Genomic DNA, 16,889 nt, shown 5'->3' on the forward strand with positions numbered 1-16,889 from the left:
GCTAAGCCCCATTTGTATTCCATGTCTTTGTTTACCAATTCTGCCTTCCAAATGAACTGGTCACCACTGGCTCTCATCCTTTAGTTGTCACTAGAGATTGGGTGTGGTGTTAAATTGTCAACTTGACACAATCTTGAGATTCACTTAGGAATTGCCTTTAGATTATATTGAACTGTGGACATGTCTATGGGGATCTATGTCTATGTAGCGACTATGTTAACTGAGATAGGAAGACCCTCCTACTGTGGGTGACACCATTCCCTAGGCAAGGGATTCTGAACTGGGTAAGAGTGTTAAAAAAGAAAAAAAAAAAAAAGAGAACTGATTCACTGCTCCCTGCTCTTGGCGCTTGTAACTGACGAGCTGTTTCAGATCTCTTCCACCTTGACTTTCCCACAGTGATGATCCTGGAATTGTGAGTCAGGTAAGCACTTTCTTGCATCAGCTGCTCGAAATGGGCATTTTATCACAGCAACAGGAGATGAAACAAAGACAGGGTGAGTCCATGGAACGTGGTAGTTTTCAAGGTACTGGTGTTCCTTTATCATAGATTGTACCTGTAAAGAGAAGCTCTCTGTCTCCTGCATTCTAAGTGTGTTGGCTCTGTGCTCCACAGGACAGCCAGCTATAGGAGAAAACCAAGGACATATACCTCTATCATTTGCCTGAAGAAGAACAGGAATGCACACCTTGGCTGGAAATCAGTGTAAGTTTGGGTTCTGTTGCTGACAACAACCAAAGAAGTTAAATACAATTCACTGAGGAATATTCTGGGAAACTAGAAGTCACTCATTCATCCCCAAATTCTTTCAGGATCAGGTACTGTCCTGCTGCCCACTGTGGACCATCATCAAAGAAAAGAGTTCTTGAGCCAAAGATGCTGATTTGATGGTGGAAGTGATGGAGAATAAGTAAGCTGCTTCGATGAAGTCTGGATTATATCACAAGAAAAACTACAGGCACGGGGAACAATAGAAATAATTTGGGATGTCCTAGAAAGGACTAGAGACTAGAACATGAAAACCCGCTGTGTAAGACCATTCCAGGCAGAGACAACAGCAATTACTTTTCTCATTGGTGTGGCAAAAATACTGGAGAAAAGCAACTCAGGAGGTCACGTTGATTTTGGCTGAGTGTTTATACAAGGATACAGACCATCCCAGGTGATGGCATCATCCTGGCAGCAGGAGGCTGAGGCAGCTGGTCAGACTTCATCTGCAATCAGGACGCAGAGGAAGATGAACGCTTGGTGTTCAGCTTGCCTAGAATGGGATGGTGCCTTCTACATTTAGGGTAGGTTTTCCCACCGCAACGAACCCAATCAAAATACTGCAAACTCCTTCACAAACATGCTCAGAAGTTTGTCTCCTGGGTGATTCAAGACCCTCTCAAGTTGGCAATGCCAACCACCACCAAGTTCAAAGGCTCCAAGGTAGGCCTGCTGTGCTAGAGGGAGGGGAGAGGCACTGTGTGACCACAGCAGAGGGAAAAGGCAGAAAGAGGTGAGGGAAAGCCAACATGGCCATGTGAAGTACGTCTTAGGGTGCATGGCGGTGGGTGGGCCATGGCGCTTTTCTCTCAACGTCAGGGGACATCTGCAGTGTTCTGAGCAGCACAGGCCATCAATTTTTGCGATTATCATAAGTATAGGAAGTACACACAGAGAGGATATACTTATCCAGATGTTTCTAGTCATGCTCCAGGTATATCAAGGAGCCAGCCACATCATGACTGGAGGGAGGTATGGCCCAGTGCCAGAAATCAGGCTCAGGTGACAGGCTCAGCTGGAAAGGGGTACCCATCTGTCACAAACAACCCTTGCTCTCTACTACTTGTCCAATGTCTATAGGTGGCAGAGATGTTAATACTGGAGCATTAAGCATCCACCAAGCATGTGCTGCACTGGAGGACTCTCGCTTTGTGTGCTTTTTGAGCCAGTAACTATCAGAAACAACTCCCACCAGCTCATAAGGAACCCTACTGAGGTTTGGATGTGATCTGGCCTTCAAGAGCAGTGTGTTGGAAGCTTGGTGGGAATGTGAGAGATGGTGGTGATACCCTTGAGAAGTGTCACCTGTTGGTACTAAATGATGTCACTTGATTATGACCCTTGGAAGAGGTTAAGGTAGTTTTCATGGGATCCTTCCATTGAAAGGCAATGTTATAAAACAGCACACCTACCCCTCCCCAATTTCACCATGTGAGTTCTCTCCTGTTCCATGCCTTTCTATTTTTTGTGCCACCCATCAAAACCAAGGCAGTGCTAGCACCAAGTCCTTGAATCTCTAGAACTTTGACCTAAATAAACCTCATGTCTTCGTAAAGCTCCAGCCTCAGGCATTTCATTATATTACAGGAGTAGGCAATTCTGATATAAACCCTAAATATCACTTAGCACTTTGGGGATGCTGGTCATTTATTATGGTTATTGGGTGGTTGTGTCATGAAAATTTGGGGTGCACACTATAGTTATTATACCTCTAAATTGTATGACAACTTCATCCTGTCATATAGTTCTCTGTGAATAGAAATCCTTTTTCTTTGTTCAGGGAAAAATCACTCCTCGGGATTCCTGTTCTTCCAGTGACTCACAGGTCTCTCTCTATGCATTGTTTTTAGTATAAACACATGTCCTTGAGCTCATGGGATAAAGGGACAGGCAGGGAGCATGGCATTTATCCTGTGAGCAGACAGCCTCAGCAGAGCATAGCAGGTACCTCAGTTTGTCCTGGAACAACTACGGCAGTTTGTCCACTTCACAGATGGAGACGCCAGAGCCATGAGGATGCCCAGTGGCCAAAGGAGATACCAGCCAAGCACCGTGCTTAATTGATGCTGTCCAAACATGGTTCTGATTTGGGGCCCAAATGATCATTTAGGGCCAATGTTAGGAATGAATGGCTGCTGAAAAGCTTCACATATTTTGAAAACCTCCAGCTCTCCTCCCTGTTAAAAGGTCCCTCCTCTCCAAGGCCCCAATTCTACAATTTCATATGAGACAAACTTCAACTCCTTCTATTAACAAATATATTAGTGTCATTGGGTACAGGCAACAAGTGACTTAAGTCATGCTTCTGAGTGTGAATGGCATTTTCAGATGTCTTTTAGTCTTTATTTAATGACATCACTTACATTTTCATATCGAGTTACTATTTTTGAGATGAGGCACATGTGCCCCATCATATTCTGCTAAGTTGGTTCTCTGAACTCGAGACATCAGGCCTGTACCATCAGGCAGCAAGAACCTTTACTTCTCAGTCACCTCACCATAATCATATCATTTAGGGAATCAAAACAAAACAATATACTCCAGACAGATGGACAGGATTAAGCAGTAAGAGCATTGAGCTACTGAAGTGAGAAGGAGGAAATTCTGAGAGGGGCAACTAGAGGCAAAGCCAAGGTCCTGGAACACACTCCACATTTCTGCCTGGAGTCCATATAGTCCCATTTCAGCATCAGAGAGTGACTAAGCCACTCTTAGCCAGTGGCTCTTACACTAGGTGCCAATCACACCACACTCCTTGGTGATGGTCAAGTCACTGTACATAAGCACTGAGCAGAAAATATGGCCAAATTTACCATTGTAGCCAGGTACACTAGCACCTGCCTGTAATCCCAGTGCTGGGATTTTGATACAAGTCTGGGCTACATAGTGAGTTTGACCAGCCTATGTGAATCCCTTTTACAGGGAAAAAAAAAAGCAATTTTTAAGACGTTCTTTACCAGGTCTTGCTGCTCTTACAGATGATCTAGGGTTGGTTCCCAGCACCCACAGGGCAGTTCCCAACTCTCTGTAACTCCAATTCCAAGAGATCTGATGCCCTCTTCTGGCCTCAACAGGCACCAAGCACACATATGGTGCACATATTTCCACACGCATGCGGGCAAAGCACTCATACACATAAGATAATGGCAATCAAAAGCTCTTCAAAATTATTTTTCATTTCACAGTATCATTGGTTTTGTTTTTAATTAATATACACAGTACTAGGTATGATGATGGCATTTTCAAACAAAATGCATTTTAAAAATTTCCCCTATTCCTTCTCTGCCATCCTCCACGAGCCTCCCAACTTCCTGTGCACCTTCAAGGTTCATGGGTTCTATTTTCCTGCCCATTATGGTCTACATTTCAGCTTCATAATCTATGCCAAAGACTCTCTATGGAAAGATACCCATCCTGCATCCATCAAACATTTCCCCTTGTTTCCTTCTACTGGAGCCATGGTAAATACATCTGTATCCATAGGGACCAAGCCTTGGAAACAATGAGAAAACCCAACCAGGTTAAAGATGGCCAAGGGCAACCAGCACACAGTCCCAGAGAACAGAGATGGGTGCGGCCAAGACCTTCTGGACAGGCCATGGCAATTTCAAGAGCAGCTGCCCATGAGCTCATAGGCAATAAACTCCAAGCCTTCCTTTTAATTAAAATGCTTACATCACTGGATACAGGTAACAGGACATGATTTAAGCTTTGTGTCTCTTAGTATGTCTCTTACCTGTTGTGCAATAAAGACCCAAATTCTAGGCTCTCCAGTCTGCCAACCAAGAAAAAAAATCCCTGTGCCCTTATATATAATGCCCCATTTTCAAGAATGGTGACTTAGCTTTGCAAGCGGCTGAATGCTATAAGGCAAACTCGTATGTCAGGAGTCATGTTTTGAGTACAGCTCAGTGCTTCACGTTCATGCTTTAGGGAAAACAGTTGGCAAACTACAGTTCCTAGGTCAAAGACAGCCCACTATTCATTTTTATAAATAAAATTTTATTGGAACGCAGGCATTCCAGTTCATTTAAGTCCTTCTGCTGCTGTCATCTGGCAAAGCAGGGATGACCAGCGATGACAGAGTCTCGGCCCACAAGTCTAGAGCATTTGCTATCTGATCCTTTATATAACATGTTCACGGATCCTTTGCTCGATAGACGTTCTCAGGGTCTTGGTCCTTTTCCAACACTGAAGAAGAAAGGTTATGGAAAGATTCCCTGGTCATTTGGCATCATAGGCAAACCAGAAAGTGAATGTTTTGACATCCCAAAACCAAAGGTCAGTTGGATCACAACGGGCTTTGGAATCGACGGCGATTTCATGGAGCTGCTCTGGGTCTAAGAAACAGACACACCTGCTTTAGAAGTCCACCTCTGCTTCCCGAACTGCCAGGCCCAGGCTGCGCAGTTCGCCATCTTAAGCCACCCCCCTGTTTCATTGTCAGTTCTGATGCTGTTAGGTAAACAATAACAACACCTCTGAGGTTTTGTAGTGATGCACCAGGCTCTTAAGGAAGCTCGATGAGGATGCAGGGGTCGCTGGCAGCGGAGCTGCTCAGTCAGTAAAAGTGTTTGGTTGAATCTCACTTCCATTCCCGGGACCCACATAAGAAAGCCAGGCACAGCGGCAGACACCTATAACTCCATTTCTGGGGAAGGAGAGACAGGAGGATCCTCGGGGCTTGCTGGAGAAAGCAGTCTAACTGAATCAGCAAGCTTGGGGTTCAGCGAGAGACCCTTCAGCAAGAAATAAGGGAACGAAGTGATTGAGAAAGACTCCCGGGGTGGGGCTGGGGTCTCTGGTCTCCACGTGCCTGTACTCACACACGCACCCCTGCTCAAATACACACGTATACACATGCTCACGCATACAGACACACACACTTCAGGAAGCTCACAGCTTCTTGGAACTCCAGCAGGGGAAGGGATCTGGAGTGCGGAGTCTGGGAAATGTTGATAATCAGGAAAAGACAGAGTGAGCCCTAAGTAAATGTGGCATGTTTTTGTTTTACATAAATGGGTCGAGGACAGAACATTTTAAAACAATAAAGAAACAAACAACCCCCAGTATTGAGCACAATACTCCCCCCTCCACCCCTTTCTCCAAGTTCTAAAGAAATACTGAACAAGTAGAATTAGACAAAGCTGACCATGAGACCGCGTTCATGAACACAGCAGGTCTCCTCTGCAGGCGCGCACGAACACACACACACACACACACACACACACACACACACACACACACACACACTCCTCCTCTTCAGTCGGCCGTGGGATAAGACAAGGGTGTGGGAATGAAGCATCTGTTCATAGGAGAGGTGTAGGAAGGGCAGCGACCCAGTGGGGAGATGTGGAGGCCTGGCTCTGCCACTAGGAACAATCAGTTAAGGATAAACTTTTAGGGACATTTGTGACATTTGAATATGGGAGAATACCATGGAACACATATTAATTCTGTTGATTTGATAGCAATACTATGATTATATCATTTTAGAGCTACATAATGAACTACTTAGAGTTCAGATGTAATAATTACTATAATTTATTTTAAAACACTTCAACTGAAAATAAACAAGGAAAGATTTAAAAAAAAAAAAAAAGCACAATCGTATACCAGGGATCCCAGCATTTGATCCCAGCATTCTAGAGACTGAAGGAGGAAAGCTGGGAGTTCAAGAACCGCAGGGACTAGATAGTGAGACCCTAGGTCAAAGAGAAGGGGTCTGGAGTCCTGACTCGGTAGTGAAGTGCTCGCTGCACAAGTGTAAGGCTCAGAGTTCGGGTTCTCAGAGCCCATGATAAAAGCAGGAAGGTGTGGTGCAGCCTGGAATCTCAGCCCTCAGAAGGGAGAGAAGGATCCTGGGGCCAGCTGGCTAGTTAAACTAGCTGCAGTCGGCAAGCCCTGAGGTCAGCGAGGCTTTGCCTCAATAAAGCAAGTGCAATGTGGGCAAGAAAGAGGATCCAGTTCAAGTTTGGGCCTCCACACGCATGGTAAGTGCATGTGTCCCCCAACCCGCACATGGACCTACAGACATTCGAGCATGCCTGCACACCACATCCACATACCCACACACTCTACCCCACAAGCACCCTCCCACACACACACACTTTTTAAAAAGAAAAAAATCAATAAGAGGGAAGAATAGGAGAGCAGGACACAGGACAGGAAGGTGAAGAGGACAGGAGGGAGGGGAGGGGGACCGGTGGGGGAGGGAGGGGGACAGGAGGGGAGGAGGAAAAAGCTGAGAAAACGTTAACAACTGTTGAATTGACGGGGTGACGTAATCACTTCTATGTTTATGTAAGTTGTGAGTTTGTGATTTTACAGGATAGAAAGTTTTTTAAAAAATCAATGAAAACAATGTCCTTCCTGTTTCTTTTATGAACATGCATTGCTCTCAGAGTCAGAACTGAATCTAGGGCTCGATTTGCCTACCCTCTCCAGAACAGGAATTCACATCCCACTGGACTTACGGCGTTTTTAACATATACAGAGAGAGTCTCACAGCCATAGGGAGAGGTCCTTGAGCCCTAAGTGACAGACTGAAATCTCAGATCTCACAAATACACTGCTTTTCCCTACACTTACTCCTGAGAAAATTTAATTTCTAAGTTAATCACTCACAGAGATTGGTAATAAAATAGAACAATTATGTCAATAGATTGTAATAAAAGAGATATCACCAGGCTTTCCAAAATGGTGCACAACTTTAAAGTTATGAATGTACACGTTTAAACTTATGAATGGTTTGTTTCTGGAATTTTCCACCTAGCGTTTTGGACTGCCGTTGACTGTGAGTAGGTGAAACCATGCACAGTCCAACGGTCGTTAATGGGGGACTACCACATGAGGGATGACAGTGTCAGAATCAATGCATGAGTTAGTTCATGTTGCCATGACAGATTACCATCAACTCAGGGCCTAAAAACAAAATGAGGCCAGTATCTGTGTGCGCGTGTGTGTGTGTATGTGCTCCTGTGTATATGCAGATGTGTTTACACATGAGTGTGTGAAGGCTGGAGGTAGCTGTCTGATGTCATTTAGCACCCCTCTTTATTTTTTAAGGTAGTGTCTCTCTGGAGTCCACTGACTGAGGTAGCCTGGCTGCTCACCAAACCCTAGGAATCTTCTTTCCACTGCTAGGATTACAGGCATGTGCAGTTAAGCTCAGATTTTTCATTTTTAGTTTATTTATGTGTATGGGGTGGGAGTATGTGCACATGAATGCAGTGCCTATAGTGGCTAGAAGAGGATCCCCTAGAGCCACCAGATATGGATGCTGGGAGCCAATCGCAGATCCTCTGTAATAGCAGCAAGCGCCCTCACGCGCTGAGCTCTCTCTCCAGCTCACAAATGTATGTGTTTATTTTTCTCAATCTGGTGTGGAGACTGGGGAACCAAATTTAGGTCTTCAAGCTTGTGCATCAAACAGTTTTACTACTTGAGTCATCTCCCTGCCCTTTTTGTTTGTGTGTTTGTTTGTTTGTTTGTTTAGTTGTAGTACAGATGTCTAATAGAGGTGGTATTGGGCCAAGCCATGCCTTTGGAACCAGGAACTCTATCAGAAAACACTTGTTTCTAGAGGCTCCCAAATTGTTTGGCTCAGGATTGTTGTCCTAGTAGACATAGCCCAGAGTCACCTGAGAAGGGAATCTCAGGTGAGGGATTGATTGGCCTGTGGGCATATGTGTGGGGAATTATCTTGATTGTTAATCGAAGTAGATAAGCCCAGCCCACTATGGGCAGCACCAACCCTAGGAATGTGGCCCTGGGCTATATAAGAAAGCTAGCTGATCACAAGCCTGGGAGAGAGCTAGAATTCTTCCATGGTTTCTGCCTTGATCTCCCTAAACGATGGACTGTGGCCTATACGATGAAATAAATCCCCCCACCCCCACGAAGTTGCTATTAGCAAGAGTATTTCATCACATTAAAGAAAATAAACTAGAATGGCCTCCCTCTATCTTCAGCATCACCCACCTTGAGTCCTTCTGACTTTCTGTGTGTCTTCACATCTGTCTCTGGCTACAGCTGGAAAGTCCAGATGAAACCAGGCTGTGAGCAGAGCAGGCATTAATAATCAAGGATAAATGCTACACTATAAGGCCCACACCCCAGTGCATACGCAAAGTCCCATTTTGGGGGTGCATCCAGATATCCAGAGGTGCTAGGTGTGCAATGCCAACATCTCAACTAGGGTATTCTTGCTCCCATCACAAATACTGTTTTTTGTTTGTTTGTTTTTAAGATTTATTTTTTTTCTATTCTTTTTTATTTTCAGAGCTGGGGACCGAACCCAGGGCCTTGCGCTTGCTAGGCAAGCGCTCTACCACTGAGCCAAATCCCCAACCCGATTTATTTTATTTTATTTTATTTTTGGTTCTTTTTTTCGGAGCTGGGGACCGAACCCAGGGCCTTGTGCTTCCTAGGCAAGCGCTCTACCACTGAGCTAAATCCCCAACCCCTTATTTTATTTTAAATGAGTACATTATAGCTGTCTTCAGACACACCAGAAGAGGGCATCAGATCTCATTACAGATGGTTGTGAGGCACCATGTGGTTGCTGGGATTTGAACTCAGGACCTCTGGAAGAGCAGTCGATGCTCTTAACTGCTGAGCCTTCTCTCCAGCCCCCACAAATACTACGGATATCACACACAGTATGACTGCATATTAAAAAGACCTCAGCAACGCGGCTCCCATTCCATTCATCAGTGCGAACGGCAGGCCAAGCACACACTAGCACATGCACACGTGTTTCTTCATTTAAGCCCCTGGGTCCACGGAGGTGTATACTCTATCCCCATGGCATATACAAGTGTCTAGAAGGTTCTACTATTCCCTGGAATAGAACTCGAATGAAGGCCAATGTGATCATACAGGTCATGAGAAAACTCTGGAATCTTCCAACCGGAGTCCGGTCTCTGACTACTCTAACCTCCTGTTTCAATTATAATTATTTCAACTCTTTCACGTCTTCATTTTTTTCCATTCCCTTTTAATAGGAAAAAACTACATCCTATTAGCTGTCTCCCGGAAAAAGCATACTCCTCTCCTCCCGAATATGGGAGAAAGTAACTGTTGCCCATCTGCGACGCGTCATCGGCTTGCACAAACTGACTGGAATGGATGTCACTTTGAAAACATTTAACTTGAAAATTGAGTGGTTTGGACCTAGAAACTTCAAAAACTGTGTTTTTTTTAAATCGGGAAATGCTAGTTAGGAGATTCATAGGGAGAACCCAGCAATGAAGAGGCAGGGGCTGTGAGCTGGTCCTGGGGGAGGGGCTTGCAGCTTGGGTGGCTCCTGTTTTATAAGAATCCATGTGGGCTCAGCCTCACCACCGACCGGCTCCCTCCTCTGAGGCTGAAGCAAAGATCCGATACATCTACAGGGATGATACGGGACCCCATACCACAAACCTAATTCTCATTTCTCTGTCTTAATTTCAAAATGATCCCAGACAGCATATCCCTTATCTAAGACTTCAGTCCTGTGTGTGTGTGTGTGTGTGTGTGTGTGTGTGTGTGTGTACACATCTGTGAAGATCAGAGATCATTTCTCAGTGCTGCTCTTCTCGTTTTGTGAGATAGGTTCTCTCCCTCCCTTAGGACTTACTAATTGGACTAGCTGGCCAGTGAGAGCAAGGATCTGCCTATCTCTGTCTTTGCCCTATACCCTATACCCAGCTTTTTAAAATGCAGGTTTTGGGAGTTGAATTCAGGTCCTTCTGATTGAACAGCACAGACTTTACTGAGTTAATTCCCCAGGCTAACTGTGATTTTTTTTTTTTTTACAATTACTTGATGTACAAGTTTTGCATAGAGAATTTGATTTAGCATATGAACTCTTTGTTTACCCATTTGTTTTTCAAGACAGGGCTTCTCTGTGTAACCCTGGCTGTCCTGGGACTCACTCTGTAGACCAGACTGGCCTCAAATTCAGAGATCCACCTGCCTCTGCATTTGGAGTGCTGGGATTAAAGGCATATGCCATCACTGCCTGGAAAAAGACACAGAAAACATTTCCTGAATAGTAACAGGTGCTGAAAGCCCAACAGGACTTCGCTGGTCCACTTGAGAAGATGTCTCTCCTCCATAGGCTCTCCAAGGTGACATCACTGCCCTTCTAGGGACAGCCCTTAGCGTCACAGGCAGGAAAAATACACATGGAAAGTCTGACCCTGTCATGACTTTACTTAATCTTGCCCTTTTCAGTAACACACAGCATGCTCTATAGAAATGATGCATGGACATCCAGGGAAAGGGGGGACACTTCAGCCAGTATACGAATCCAGAACCCTCATCCCTCAAGGACAGTGTAAATGACCTCCTAACTGGCTAATGAGCTCTGAAAAGTCTCCTGCAGCCACCTGCAGCACCTCCTTCCCCCAAGGCTGCCAAACACCTGAGTTTAATATTTCTCCCTTTAGGAAATAGAAATAATGTAACCATGGGATGTGGATACTTAATGCTTCTTTTAGCATATCCTTCTGGAGCAGAGAGGGCTGCCCAGGGCCTTCACACAACGCCGCCTCTCTGGTCTCCAACTCAGCTCCACTCGAGACATTTTTAGGACCTCCTCCGGAGGCTCAGACCCAAGCAGATGTCCCTCTCGCCCCCGATCCAAAGCGGTGTGGTGTGAGAGAACACAAGACAGAAGAGAGAAGGGGGGTAGGGGGAAAGCTGTGGTAACCATGTGTCACAGCATAGAAAGTGTTTGTACATGAAGGGAAAGTCAAAGGAGAAACCTGGAAGCAGAGAAGTCACAGCCTCGTGGGAAACAACCAGCAGCTGCCTGCAGAGCCAGGCAGAGGCATGCTTTAGGTAGTGAGGAAAAGGGGACAAAGTTGCTGAGCTTGGGACAGAGGGGACCAAGCTTGAACACCCCGAGGCCGTGTCTCACCTTTGCACTAATTGCTGTCCTTTCCTTTCCTTTCTAGTATTTCTTAGAAGATTTTCATGTATTCCGGGCTAATCTTGAATTCACCATACAACCCTGTACTCTGGATCTCCCCACCTCTTCCTCTCCAGTGTTAAGAGAGCAGATGTGCACCATGCCTGACTCATGCCCCACCAGGGACTGAACCCAGGGCTTCCTGCCTGCCAGGCAAGCACTCTAGCCAGCTCCATCACCAGATATATGGGGGGCTGTGGTGATGGCTCAGCAGGTACAGGGTCTGGCTGCCAAGCCTGATGTCCTGAGTCTAATTCTCAGGACCTACATGGTGGGAGGTGAGAGTGGAGGTCTGGAAGTTGTCCTCTGGTCTCCACCTGTGTGCCTTTGCCCACATGCACATCCATACACAGTAAGTAAATATAATAAAAAGTTAATTAACATAGAGAAATCGATGCTCAGAAGGAAATAAAAGACACCGAAAAGCACAGATGTGAGTTAGGGTTACGGTTCTGAACCTTAGACATATCCAGTGGTGTTGGGGTTCCTCCGGAGAATACATGAAAAACGGGGCAACTGTAGTCTTACACTGCAGAGATGAGTGTACCTACTCCACCTTTAATCCCTACATCCTGAGGGAAAGCAGTTCTATCGCCTGCAATTCCCAGCCCGCTTGGTTACCTTTTCTGGTCTCATCCAAAGGAGTCCTATGAGCAAGCTCAAAAATCTACCATGGTCACTGCAGCTTTGTAATTGAAAGTAGACATGAAGGGCCCCAGAGGACACCTCCAGCCTATGGAGAAGGCCTCTCCAGTGCCATGCACACCCGGCTGCCTTGTCTTCTCAAAGGTATTGTTGGTTTGGTCTGCCACGATCAGGTTCCTTCCTCATTTGATGAAAACATCCTAGGTTTTGGAGGTTTTGTTTTGTGTTCCCCTCGAAGGAACCAGAGCATCTATGGGCCAGCTTGGATTCCCCCTTGGGTGGAATGGGACCCAAGCTTAATTCAGCAGAGTTCTGCACTATTTCAGTGATAGCACTTGGCTCCAAGTTGAGCTTGTGAACTAATCACAGCCAGGGAAGGCTGACTTGCTGTGGAGAAAGGTTGACTCTGGGCATAGATGTTGCTGGGAGGGTAGGGCTCAGGACTCAGGTGGGAAAAGAAAAGAAGCAGAAGGAGTACAGGGAGGAGAGGAAAGGATGGGAAAGAGAATGAAGAAAATGGGAGAAAACAGGAGAGGAGAGGAGAGAAGAAACAGAGGGAGAGGGGAGAGGGGAGGGGAAAGAGAGGAAAAGTGAAGGGAAAGAGACAGGAGGGGAGGGAAAGGGAAAGAAGGGAAGGGAAGTTGAGTGGAGGGGAAAGAAAGGGAAGAGAGGGGAGGGATAGAGGGAAAGGAGAAGAAAAGAGAAGAGAAGAGAAGAGAAGAGAAGAGAAGAGAAGAGAAGAGAAGAGAAGAGAAGAGAAGAGAAGAGAAGAGAAGAGAAGACTAACCTAGGGAAGGAGAGAGAGGAGACCCTGGCATGACTATTTTGCTTGATGGTCAAAGGCTAGTCCTGATCAACCCTCACCATTCCTGTGGACTTTACAGCATCCAGCTGATTATTTTGTGCTGGGACCAAATGAGGGTGAGTCCTCTCATTAGTGGCCACTGAAGCAGCTCTGATGGTCACAGCACCTGGAAAGCATTCTCAGAGGCCACAGTCCAGACAACAAGTTCATAACTCCAGACATCCTGTCTCTTGTAATCCAAGGAAAAGATTTCCATGGCTGTTCTAAGCAACCTAGGCTCCTCTGTGTGGCACTGACCTGAAACACCTTGGCCAGCCTTTGCCCTGCTCCCTCTCTCTGGCATCGTCATCTCACCTGTACACATCTTGCCCCACCACACTTGTCATCCTACTGTCCATCCTACTGTTCGTCCTACTGTCCATCCTGGCTACCACTGGCCTTCTAGTCTTGAGGTAGACCTCTCAGCTCCTCCTGTACCATGGATGCTGCCATGTTCCTGCCTTGATGATACTGGACTGAACCTCTGACTGAACCTGTAAGCCAGCCTCAATTAAATGGTGTCCTTATCAGACTTGCCTTGGTCATGGTATCTACTCACAGCAGTAAACCCTAACTAAGACAGAGTCCCTGATTCATTTATCTTTACTCCCTGATGGCACCAAAGAGATGCTATTGAAAGCATAAGTACCTGTATGGATTCTTCACTATTAGATTTGACTGCTTACATTGTTGAGACAGAGTAGCCCAAGCTAGCCTAAAACTCATTATGTAGATCAGGCTATCCTTTTCTTGGTTATCTTCCTATCTCAGCCTTCTGACTACTTGGGTGACTGGAGTAAGTGACTGTGCTCAGCTTTGACATTGTTTAAAAACAAGATCAGTTACTAGCTGATTATCCTCTATCTGTATACACAGCTCCAGCACCTGAGAGATGCTGTGGGAGGACAGTGAGTTTGAGGTTGGCCTGGGCTACCCAGTGAGATTCTGTATCAAATAGAAAAAAAAGCAGCAAATAAAGCACAATTCTAGGACTGAGTTATCAACTGGGAACTCGTGAGAGAAGCACAGTGACATGACGATCTTGCTTCTGCGTCTAAGCTAATGTGGGATGCCAGTGAAGGCACAGCTTAGGACCACGGCCCTTAAAGATACCCCATCTGGGTTCAGATCCCAGCTCTGCCCATGTTGTGTTGATCTGACCCCTTTTCCAAACCTTCTAAGTCTGTATCCTCATCAGAGAACTGGGTTTGATAAATCCCATCTCACAGGGTGCGCAGGAGGCATAAACATCACAACATGCTCCAACACGTGTCATGCCCTGACATGTAATGTGGCTCAAACAGCAGCAAGAGAAGGAACCCATCTGAGACTCCATATCCCAGTAAAGCATCCCTGCTCCTGCTCAGAGGCCTAGGTCTCAGGGGCTCGTGACACCAGCTGCTCCTTTGTTCTGATCACTTTCTACAGTCTGAAATGGTAGAGTCCTGTCTCATACATACTTGTTCTCTGACAATTAGTGTTTAAATTTTCCCTCTAGTCCTCTGCATTTCCTTTCTGAGTGACTCATCTCAGCAAGGTGATTAGGGGCGTGCAGACCACTTCCTATTGCTCTTCGGATACATGAGAGAAGAACTTCATGCGGTTGGTTCTGTCCTTACACCTTCATGTGAGTTCCACAGACCAAACTCTGGTTGCCAGGCCAGCACATTAAGTGCCTTCCCCTGCTGAGCCATCTCCCAGGCCCCAGATCTCTCTCCCCCTATCCACTGGCCAATCAGGATTATTTGAACATGCAATCACCTCTACAGGACCTTGGGAAAAGTTCAAGGGGACACTATTTGTGATAGGGTTTTCCATGGTGCCAATCTGCTAAGCCAAGATGTCCGCCCTTCTTTCTCCTGTTGTCAGTCAGTGCATAAACACTATCAAGTGTCCTCGAAGCTCGTCTTGGCAGACTACGTGATCCCAGAGGCCAGCTTCTGTCCTCCTCCTTCTCTGATTGACTACAGCTTCAAATCAAGTGGAAAATGAACATGAGAAACTACGTATCACTTTTGCTGGTCCCCTCCATTGTTAAAATGACGAGAGAGAGAGAGAGAGAGAGAGAGAGAGAGAGAGAGAGAGAGAGAGAGAGAGAGAGAGAGAGAGAGATTGAGAGAGAAATGATCAACAACCCTTTCCTAAGAGGCTCTTAATTACCTGTCCCATTCTCAGGCAGGTAAATATGTTCACTGCTTTTTAATTATATTGGCCTTATTGTTTCATAAGAAAATAAAAAACAGACTCAACAGGAGACAGCAAGGAGTGGAGGAAGCCAAACATAACTTGTGCACCTTATTAAAAACAATTAGGGATTGTTTGATGAGGCGGACTCGGCTCCAGATGGCCAGCCTCCATACAGCCACGGCTCAGGGTGCTTCTCATCTTCCCCCAGCCTCTTCCTGAGACTTGCATCATCGCTGTTCTTAAAATACAAGGATGGGATTGTAAAGGATGCTGTTCCCACGTCTGTTGCTTTGCTCTTCTTGGGGCAATCCAGTCTCTGTGCTAGCTTTTACTGGCACTGGGTTCTTGGTTCCTCTCTGCCAGCATCTTGGTTCTAGAAATCAGTATGCCTAGATTAAAGCCCAGAGACCCATCGTCTTTGCTCTGCTAGGATGGCTATGCGAGATGAGCATGTCTGCTTGAATGGGCCTCAGAGGAAAGCCTCTGATCCGCTTGCTACTTCACTGTATGTGACTCAGGAGGAGGAAACCAAACACGACGGGGATGTCACACTGGCTGCCTAGCCTAGACTCCCTTCCTCCCTCCCATCCCACCCCCATCACTGTGTTCCAACAGGGCCTATAATTATGGCTTCCCACACACATGTTGCACATTGCTCTGCCACTGGACCTTTGCTTGTGCAGAATACTTTGTCCCCACTTCATCCTAGTGGCTCAGCTGATCACTATTCACCATGTAACTGCAGCATGTTGCCCCTCAAACATCTCATGCAATGCTTAACCTCAGGCTGTGTGCACAGCTCCCCGTAGAGAGCTGTTCAAGGCTGTTGAACATGATCTAAGAGGGCTGTATTGCTCCTGTATCTCCATCATTCTGGCACTGGGCACAACACAGATACACAACCGGGTTGTCTAATAGACTCAATGGTAAGCATCCTAAAAACACACCTGTTGGCTGTGGAGGGGCCCCACTCTGTGGAAGGCAGAATGCTACACCACTGTCACTCAGCCATAAGTAGCAAAATGAAGAGTCTGTGCTGACACCTGTTAGTGCTTTCCCGAGTACTCTGTAAGCCGCTCCATGCTGCTTCTAGACAACGCAAAGTCTGTCTCTGGGAAACCCGGGAAATCTTTCCATTTGACCTCAGAGTAGAACGGTAGAACATAAACATCTGTCTAGAGAAAGCCTGAAGATAACCTCAGGGCAGCCACCCACCAACAACTCTTACCCTTCTCCTTGAAAAGATGTGGATCACTCCGCAAGAGTCAGGGACTGCAGAAAGACTTGAGGCAGTGTTGGTGGCAGTGGTACGTGGCTTTGGGTGGCCTTTTCTCACTCAGTACTTCTGAAAGTTGCCATCTTTGGGAACAGAGGCCCAGCTGGGATCCTACCACATCAACAGGCCTCCTCAAGGGATTCCTTATTTTTTTAATTAATTTATTTTTATGTATATGAGTACTCTATCTACATGTACACCTGCATGC

General features: G+C 46.1%; 1 protein-coding gene and 1 long non-coding RNA gene across 6 annotated transcripts in view; one reads left to right on the forward strand and one right to left on the reverse strand.

Annotated features, from left to right (window-relative positions):
* The window catches only part of LOC102555037 (uncharacterized), a 58,367-nt gene that overhangs the window by 35,406 nt on the left and 6,072 nt on the right, over positions 1-16,889 (forward strand). For 3 of the 5 annotated variants that reach the window (XR_015686920.1, XR_015686922.1, XR_015686923.1), the window contains 3 exons: positions 617-706; positions 814-1,432; positions 1,850-2,324. This is a non-coding gene — a long non-coding RNA (uncharacterized LOC102555037). Of the gene's footprint in view, positions 1-616; positions 707-813; positions 1,433-1,849; positions 2,325-11,715; positions 12,114-16,889 lie in introns of those variants that run through there. The other 2 variants (XR_015686921.1, XR_015686924.1) reach the window with 2 other exon arrangements.
* The window catches only part of LOC147994997 (uncharacterized), an 82,018-nt gene that overhangs the window by 35,155 nt on the left and 29,974 nt on the right, over positions 1-16,889 (reverse strand). The gene's annotated exons all lie outside the window — the stretch shown is intronic.

The sequence above is a fragment of the Rattus norvegicus genome, chromosome 4 (genome assembly GCF_021556685.1).
Source record: "Rattus norvegicus strain SHRSP/BbbUtx chromosome 4, alternate assembly SHRSP_T2T, whole genome shotgun sequence".
NCBI lineage: Eukaryota > Metazoa > Chordata > Mammalia > Rodentia > Muridae > Rattus > Rattus norvegicus.